The sequence below is a fragment of the Podarcis cretensis genome (genome assembly GCF_951804945.1).
Source record: "Podarcis cretensis genome assembly, chromosome: 3".
NCBI classification, from domain to species: Eukaryota; Metazoa; Chordata; class Lepidosauria; order Squamata; family Lacertidae; genus Podarcis; species Podarcis cretensis.
This window is the reverse complement of record NC_137172.1, coordinates 79,607,044-79,614,533: the sequence shown is the minus strand read 5'-3', so window position 1 is coordinate 79,614,533 and position 7,490 is coordinate 79,607,044.

Here is a 7,490-nt window from a genome sequence, read left to right as displayed (position 1 = left end):
AGGGCTGCCATATGTCCGCAATTTTCCAAACGTAGCTGGGATTTGGCCCTCTTAAATAGCATCTGGGCCAAAATCACTTAAATGTCCAGGAAAATCTGGACATAGGACAACCCATGATGGAAGTGTAGGTTTTGGTGAATTTCCTTAAAAATAGCTCAGTACTTCATTTCCTACCACCACCCTTGAGTTTTTGCAAAAAATATATTAATCAAAAAGCTCAACAACTTTGCCAAAAAAACAACAACTTTTGTGTCTGGATTTTCACTTTTTGAAATAGGCATCCTGTCAGGGAACTGACATCAGAGCGAGAAGCGGAGGCAGGGCTCCAGAGCGATGCCGGAGAGGGAACCAGTCTGGGGGAAGGAATTCAGTGTGACACCAATAGAGAGGAGCTGGAGGAATCGGTGTCAGGGCTCCAAGACCCTTCAACCGAAACCAGCGGAGAGAGCGCTGGCACGCCCTTGCCATCCCCTTACTTGCGCAGACGCGTTCCGCGCAGGGAACATAGGCGGAGACTTGGGGTCAAGCAGCTTTTATGCTGGAAGAGATTCAAGAAACGCCCACTGGCAGATTCTGCAAGTGACTAACAGGTCACGGAGGGCGAGCTCTAACCCTGAACATGTTTGAGCAAACCACCTAATCGAAGTGGAGGCAGTTTACGCACGAGTAACCACACAATACCATTACAGCAATCTGCCAGTCCCTTGCTGTTACTCGTGAGTAAGCAGTGGAAACATGAGCCAGACAGGAGGCGCCGGGGCAGCGGAGGCAGCTGCGGGGGCGCAGGACCTGGTGAAGAGGAACCAGGAGCTGGAACGGCATGTAGCACTGCTGATGGCACGGCTGGACGAGAGGCGCACCCAGGACGCGCAGGTGAGACCCACCCCAGTGGCAAAGAAGGTGCCCGGACTGGTACACAAGTTTGGGGGAAAACCCCAAGAATATAATGGATTCCGGACAGAAATAGAGTACGCACTGCAGCTGCAGCATGATGATTTTGCTGACGAGGCGGCGCAAGTGGCTTACATCGTGGGGCATCTTGAGGGCAGCGCGAGGGAATGGGTTAGACCCCTAATGGCCGCGCATAACCCCGCCATGAAGGACGTCCGGAAGTTTTTTCAGGCGATGGACGCTATGTATTCCAGCCAATTGGGGGAGAGTGTGACCCAACGGGAGCTGATGAGATGTAAGCAGGGGGACCTTTCCGTTAGAGACTATTGGTCCCGCTTTGCGATGCTAATACACAGGCTCGAATGGGATATGGACAGCCCGCCCATACGAATGCTGTTTGAGGAGGGGTTGTCCCCAGCCGTTAAAGATGAGCTCTCCCGCGCGCCCCGCCCGGAGACTATGGATCAGCTGACAAAATCTGCGCTGGCGATAGGCTCTCGCCAGGAAGCGCGCGCTTTGGAAAGGCGGGAAGGGAGAGGGGAGCGTTGCCCTGACTACCGCATTCCTGAGATGCCAAGGCAGCCTTCCAATGACGTGGTGCCAATGGAAATTGATGGGGCGCGCGCACGCGAGGTGCCGAGCGCCCAACAAATAGTCAAAAGGGAAGCAAAGGCTGGGAGAAACTCCAAGAAATGTTTCCTCTGCCAACGGCCAGGACACTTTGCCAGGGTCTGCCCACAAAGAAAGGCTTGGCAAGGGATGGTGGGGGCCGCTGGAAATGAGGGGGAGGGGGCAGAAGACAAGGTGCAGGAAAACGCCAGCGCTTGACTGCCCACAGGGGGGCGCAGCAGCCAAGCGAGCAACTAATTGAAGTGCCCCAACCGGACCCACCCAAGGTTTCTATAGCGATAGAGGTGACGCTAGAACTCCCAAATGGGCACCCAGTCAAGGTGAAGGCAATGTTGGACTCAGGGAGCTCCTGTAATTTTTTTAGTAAGGAGTTTGCGCTGGAGCACCAGATCCACTTGCTGCCACTGGATTTCCCACTCCAAGTCACCACGATAGATGGCAGAGAGTTGCTAGGGGGAGAGGTGACACATCAAACCCCGCCTATGAGAATGAGTGTGTCCAGGCACACAGAAACCATAGCCTTTCATGTGGCCACACTGGCGGGACCCCCAATAATACTGGGGATGAGCTGGCTAGTGCTACATGATCCAGTGGTGGCGTGGCACCAACGCACGGTCACCTTCGGGTCAGCCCACTGTTTGGAACACTGTCTAGGAGGGGAGAAGCCCAGGGTGAGGTTGGCCAGAGCAGCAGCAACCACGCTGGAGCAGAAAGGGAAGGTGCCGCCACAGTACGCAGACTTACAAGAGGTCTTCAGCGAGAGGGAAGCGGACAGGCTGCCGCCACATAGGCCCTTCGACTGCCAAATCAACCTTCTCCCTGGAGCACAGCTGCCGGTGGGTAAGCTGTATGCCATGTCCGACAGAGAGATGCAGGAGTTGCGAGACTTTATAGACAAGAACTTGAAAAGGGGGTTTATAAGAGAATCTAAGGCAGTGGGGGGCAGCCCTGTGTTTTTTGTGGATAAAAAACACACGGATCAGCTGAGGCTCATCGTGGACTTTCGGAGGTTAAACCTGGTATCAGAACCCGTGACCTTCCCAATGCCCAGAATTGATGATATTCTGACCAGGGTAAGGAAGGGTAAGATTTTTACCAAGCTGGACCTTAGGGGGGCCTACAATCTGATTCGAATGAGAGAGGGGGACGAATGGAAAACCACCATGTTCACCCCCCTGGGGGCCTTTGAATATTTGGTTATGCCATTTGGATTACAGTCAGGCTCTGCCTGTTTTCAAAGCTTCATGCACCATGTGCTGGGTCCCCTGCTGTACAAGAACTGCGTAGCATTTCTGGACGACGTACCGATCTATTCGGACAATGAAAAACAGCATGTCCAGGACGTCAGGGAAGTGCTGAAAAGGCTACGAGAGCACCAACTGTGGGTCAAGCTGGAAAAGTGCCAGTTTCACGCCAAGGAAGTGGAATTTCTGGGATACAGGTTGTCAGACAGAGGTCTAGCCATGGACCCCGGCAAGGTGCAGGCAGTGCTGGAATGGAAGGCTCCCAAAACCCGGAAGGATGTGCAGAGGTTCCTAGGGTTCAGCAACTTCTACCGGAAGTTCATCAAGAACTTCGCCCACTTAACCGCACCCATCACGGATTGTCTCAGTAGCAAAAAGAAGTTCGTCTGGACGGAAGGGGCCCAACGTGCCTTCGAGGGGCTAAAGCAGGCGTTCGCCTCGGAGGAACAGCTCCTGCATGTGGATCTGCAGAAACCGATGAGGCTAGAGACCGACGCGTCGGACAGAGCGATAGGAGCGGTGTTGCTCCAGCCGGGACCGGCCCAAGACACATGGAGGCCGTGCGCCTTCTACTCAAGGAAGCTGAACGAATCAGAACAGAACTACACGGTGTACGATCGTGAACTGTTAGCTATTTATGCCGCGTTTCGCCAGTGGAGACATCTCCTGATAGGGGCTCAGCACAAGATCCAGGTTTGCACTGACCACAAGAACTTGGAATACTGGAGGACAGCGCGAGTGCTCAACCAGCGACAGATTCGGTGGGCACAGGAGTTCTCCAAGTTCTTCTTTGAGATCAAGTACGTGCCAGGGCAAGATAACGTGAGAGCAGACGCGCTTTCACGGAAACCAGAGTACACGGAAGGAGGAAGACCACCGGACGCTCGACATGTGTTCCCTGAGGAACGATGGGTTTGTGGGGGGGCGTTGGTTGGGAAACGAGAACTAACCGAGTTGATTCGCCAGGATGAATTTGCCCAAACCAGAATCAGGGAACTAAGGGAAAATGGGAGAGACCGGGGGGACTTCGAGGTAAGGGAAGGGTTATTGTATTACAAGGGAGCAATGTATGTGCCCGGGGGGGCCTTACGGGAAAGGGTGCTCCGACAACTTCACGACAACCCCACAGCGGGACACTTTGGGCAACACAAGACCATGTTACTGGTCACTAGGGAGTTTTGGTGGCCGAAGGTGAGGGAAGATGTACGAGAGTATGTACGAGGGTGTGACCGCTGCCAAAGAGCCAAGGGGGAGCGGGCAGCCCCGGCAGGGTTACTAGAACCCTTGCCCACGCCGGGGAGACCCTGGGAGGTGGTATCAATAGATTTCATGACAGATTTGCCCAAATCCAGAGGTAAGACAGCAGTCATGGTAGTAGTAGATCTGCTAACCAAGATGTGCCATTTTATATCATGCTCTCATGCGGTGACAGCCGAGGAAACTGCACAACTGTTTGTTACTCACATCTTCAGGTTGCATGGAGCTCCTTCAAGGGTTATCTCTGATCGAGGGAAACAATTTACCTCGAGGTTCTGGAGGAAGCTTATGAGCTTATTGCAGGTGGAGGTGGGATTCTCGACGGCGAGGCACCCGGAAACTAACGGGCAGGCAGAGAGGGCGAACAGCATATTGCAGCAATATCTCCGCTGTTACGTCAACGAGAGGCAGAACGACTGGGTAGATAAGCTAGCACTGGCCGAGTTTGCGTATAACAATGCGGAGCATGTGTCCACGGGGATGAGCCCATTCTTGGCTAATTATGGGTGTCACCCCAGGGCCTTTCCCGGGAGGGGGGAGGAAGAGTGGAGCGTGCCCGCCGCAGAGCAGTTCGTGGAAGAAATGGAAGCACTGCACCAGCAGCTTAAGATGAATCTGGAAAGGGCCAAGGAAGAGTACAAGAGGCAAGCGGATAAACGTCGCCGGGAAGGGGAGACCATTAGGGTGGGGGACCGGGTGTGGTTATCCACTCAAGGATTGCCCTTCAAGGGTGGGTGTAAGAAACTCCGGCCGAAGCGGCTGGGGCCTTTCGAGGTGATACACCAAGTCAACCCGGTGGCATTCAGGCTCAAGTTGCCAGACAACATGAAAATCCACCCGGTATTTCATAGGTCACTGCTCTCGCCATACCGAGGGGAGTGGAGAGTCCGGGAGGTAGGAGGAGAAGGGCTCAGACACCCACCACTGGAAGAGAAGGAACACCACCAGCAGATAATGGAGATCCTGGATTCGCGGTGGCGGGGGCGGCAGGTGGAATATCTAGTAGCGTGGGAGGGGGAGCCCGAGTCAGAAAACACGTGGGTTCCAGAAGGGGAAATAGATGGTGGGTATCTAGTGGAAGAGTTCCACAACAGGTATCCGAGGAAGCCCAAACCTCTGGGGAGATTCTGGGAGGAGCAATTTGCCACCACCGATGATGAGGAGGAGGATTTTGTGGGTTTTCCAGAGTCGCCAGAGGAAGGAGGGGAGTCGTCAGGAGAGGAGGAATCAGATTGGGAAGCCCCTCCCGTCAGAAACCGGGGCGGGTGGGAAGCGGGGTTGGAGTCCTCGGACGATGACGACAGCTCCTTTCGAGGGTTCCCTGCATCGTCGGCTGAAGGTGGGGACAAGGTCACGTCACCGGGTCAGGCCGGGGGTGGAGGGGGTCCTGGGGGGAGGTGGATGTCAGGGAACTGACATCAGAGCGAGAAGCGGAGGCAGGGCTCCAGAGCGATGCCGGAGAGGGAACCAGTCTGGGGGAAGGAATTCAGTGTGACACCAATAGAGAGGAGCTGGAGGAATCGGTGTCAGGGCTCCAAGACCCTTCAACCGAAACCAGCGGAGAGAGCGCTGGCACGCCCTTGCCATCCCCTTACTTGCGCAGACGCGTTCCGCGCAGGGAACATAGGCGGAGACTTGGGGTCAAGCAGCTTTTATGCTGGAAGAGATTCAAGAAACGCCCACTGGCAGATTCTGCAAGTGACTAACAGGTCACGGAGGGCGAGCTCTAACCCTGAACATGTTTGAGCAAACCACCTAATCGAAGTGGAGGCAGTTTACGCACGAGTAACCACACAATACCATTACACATCCCTATGCCCATGCAGAAATCCCACTAAAAATCAAATAAGGAATCATATACACACGTGTGTGTGTGTGTGTGTGTGTGTGTGTCTGATCCAATTTTATTCTGATGGAGTAAGAATGTCCTAGTGATCTGAATTGGTCCTAAATAAATAGATAAATTTATATAACATTGCCTGCAATGAAATTCATGTAGACTGTCTGCTCTGGCGTAACAGACTTGGGAGAGAACTGAACTAATCCTGATCCTGATTGATCTTAAATCTTCTTCTCAGCCCCAAAGCTACCCTTTATCCTCTAGCTCCACACAACATGAAGTTCCGTTTATGTTTATTGTCATCACCATTGTCCTCCACCTCTTCCTTCTCTCCATCATTAGGAGCAAGTCCTCAGATAATGATTGACAGATAATGATTGACAGCAGGCAACCAGTGGTCCCATAGTAAAACCACACTTTGGGGCTCTTGTTCCCTCTAGTTTTTCTTTAATGACTGCACCAAGCAACACTCCTAGAACTCTTGATTTAATGGCTGTGTTTCCTTTTCCATTAGCACCTTTAATCATGTGAATGTTAGATATGGATAGTGTAATGGTTCCTAAGGGGGTTGCTTGTACGTAAGCAGGTGCCTATCTTCCTGGCTGGGTGCAAACACCTGGCTGGGCTGCCAAAGTGAACCTCCTCTGTCTGGACAGCCACTCGCCCGTGGCTGACTCAATCGCTGGCAGAATCCATGAGTGGGCATTTCTTAAACTTCTTCCAGCAAAGAAGTTCTTTGACGCCTAGTCTCCGCCTACCCTCTCTGTGCGGAAGCCTTCTGCGCAGGGAGGGCGTAGGCAACGGAGGACCCCTAGTCTCCCCGCTGGTCCCAGGCAAGGAGTCATGGGACCGCCTCGCCACTTCCCCCACCTGCCCCCCTTCTCCACTGGTGCTACGCTGATTCTCTTCCCCAGAAGACGGGCTGCTTCTCCAGATCCCTGGACACCCTCTGGAATCCCCCTGGCTTTCGCACTCTCCCTCCAGTACTGATGGCAGTTCCCTGACAGATAGGCATTAGAGCCTGACCTATACAGATATAATATTCTATATCTGTCTCCCAGGACCAGATGCCCAACTTAGGTCTTCTGTTTCATAGCATATTGCAAACCCAAAAAGTCAGCACCAGGGCTGTAATAGCTTAAGGCTTCTGTTTCCTCTTCCTGCAGTCTTTGCCTGCCTGGCCTGGAGAGAAAAGGGAAGTGCAAAGCGCAGCCAAAAGGAGTCATATGCAGGCATCCTAATTTCCCTGCAGAGTTCCTTGGCAGCAGGAATGTCTAGTTAAAACGGCATGATCAGTGCATCAGTTGCTGGGGACAGTGAGCATGTTTAACATTAAATGATCTCTTACCTTCGCCACAAGAGTCATTAGGAGTTGCTAGCACAGGATCCTTGTGCTCAAATCCTGCTTGCTAATTTCCTCTAGGCATCTGGTTGGCCACTGTGAGAACAGGATGCTGGGCTAGATGGGTCATTTGCCTGATCCAGAAGCCTCTTCTTATGTTCTTAGGATCTTTTATGGTACCACAAGCCATAAACAGAGGTGGTCCTCTAAAGTGAAGGAGAGATCTGCCAGCAGAAAACTGCACTTCAAAATCTTTTTAGTTAACTATTTCTAGAGGGATAGCTGC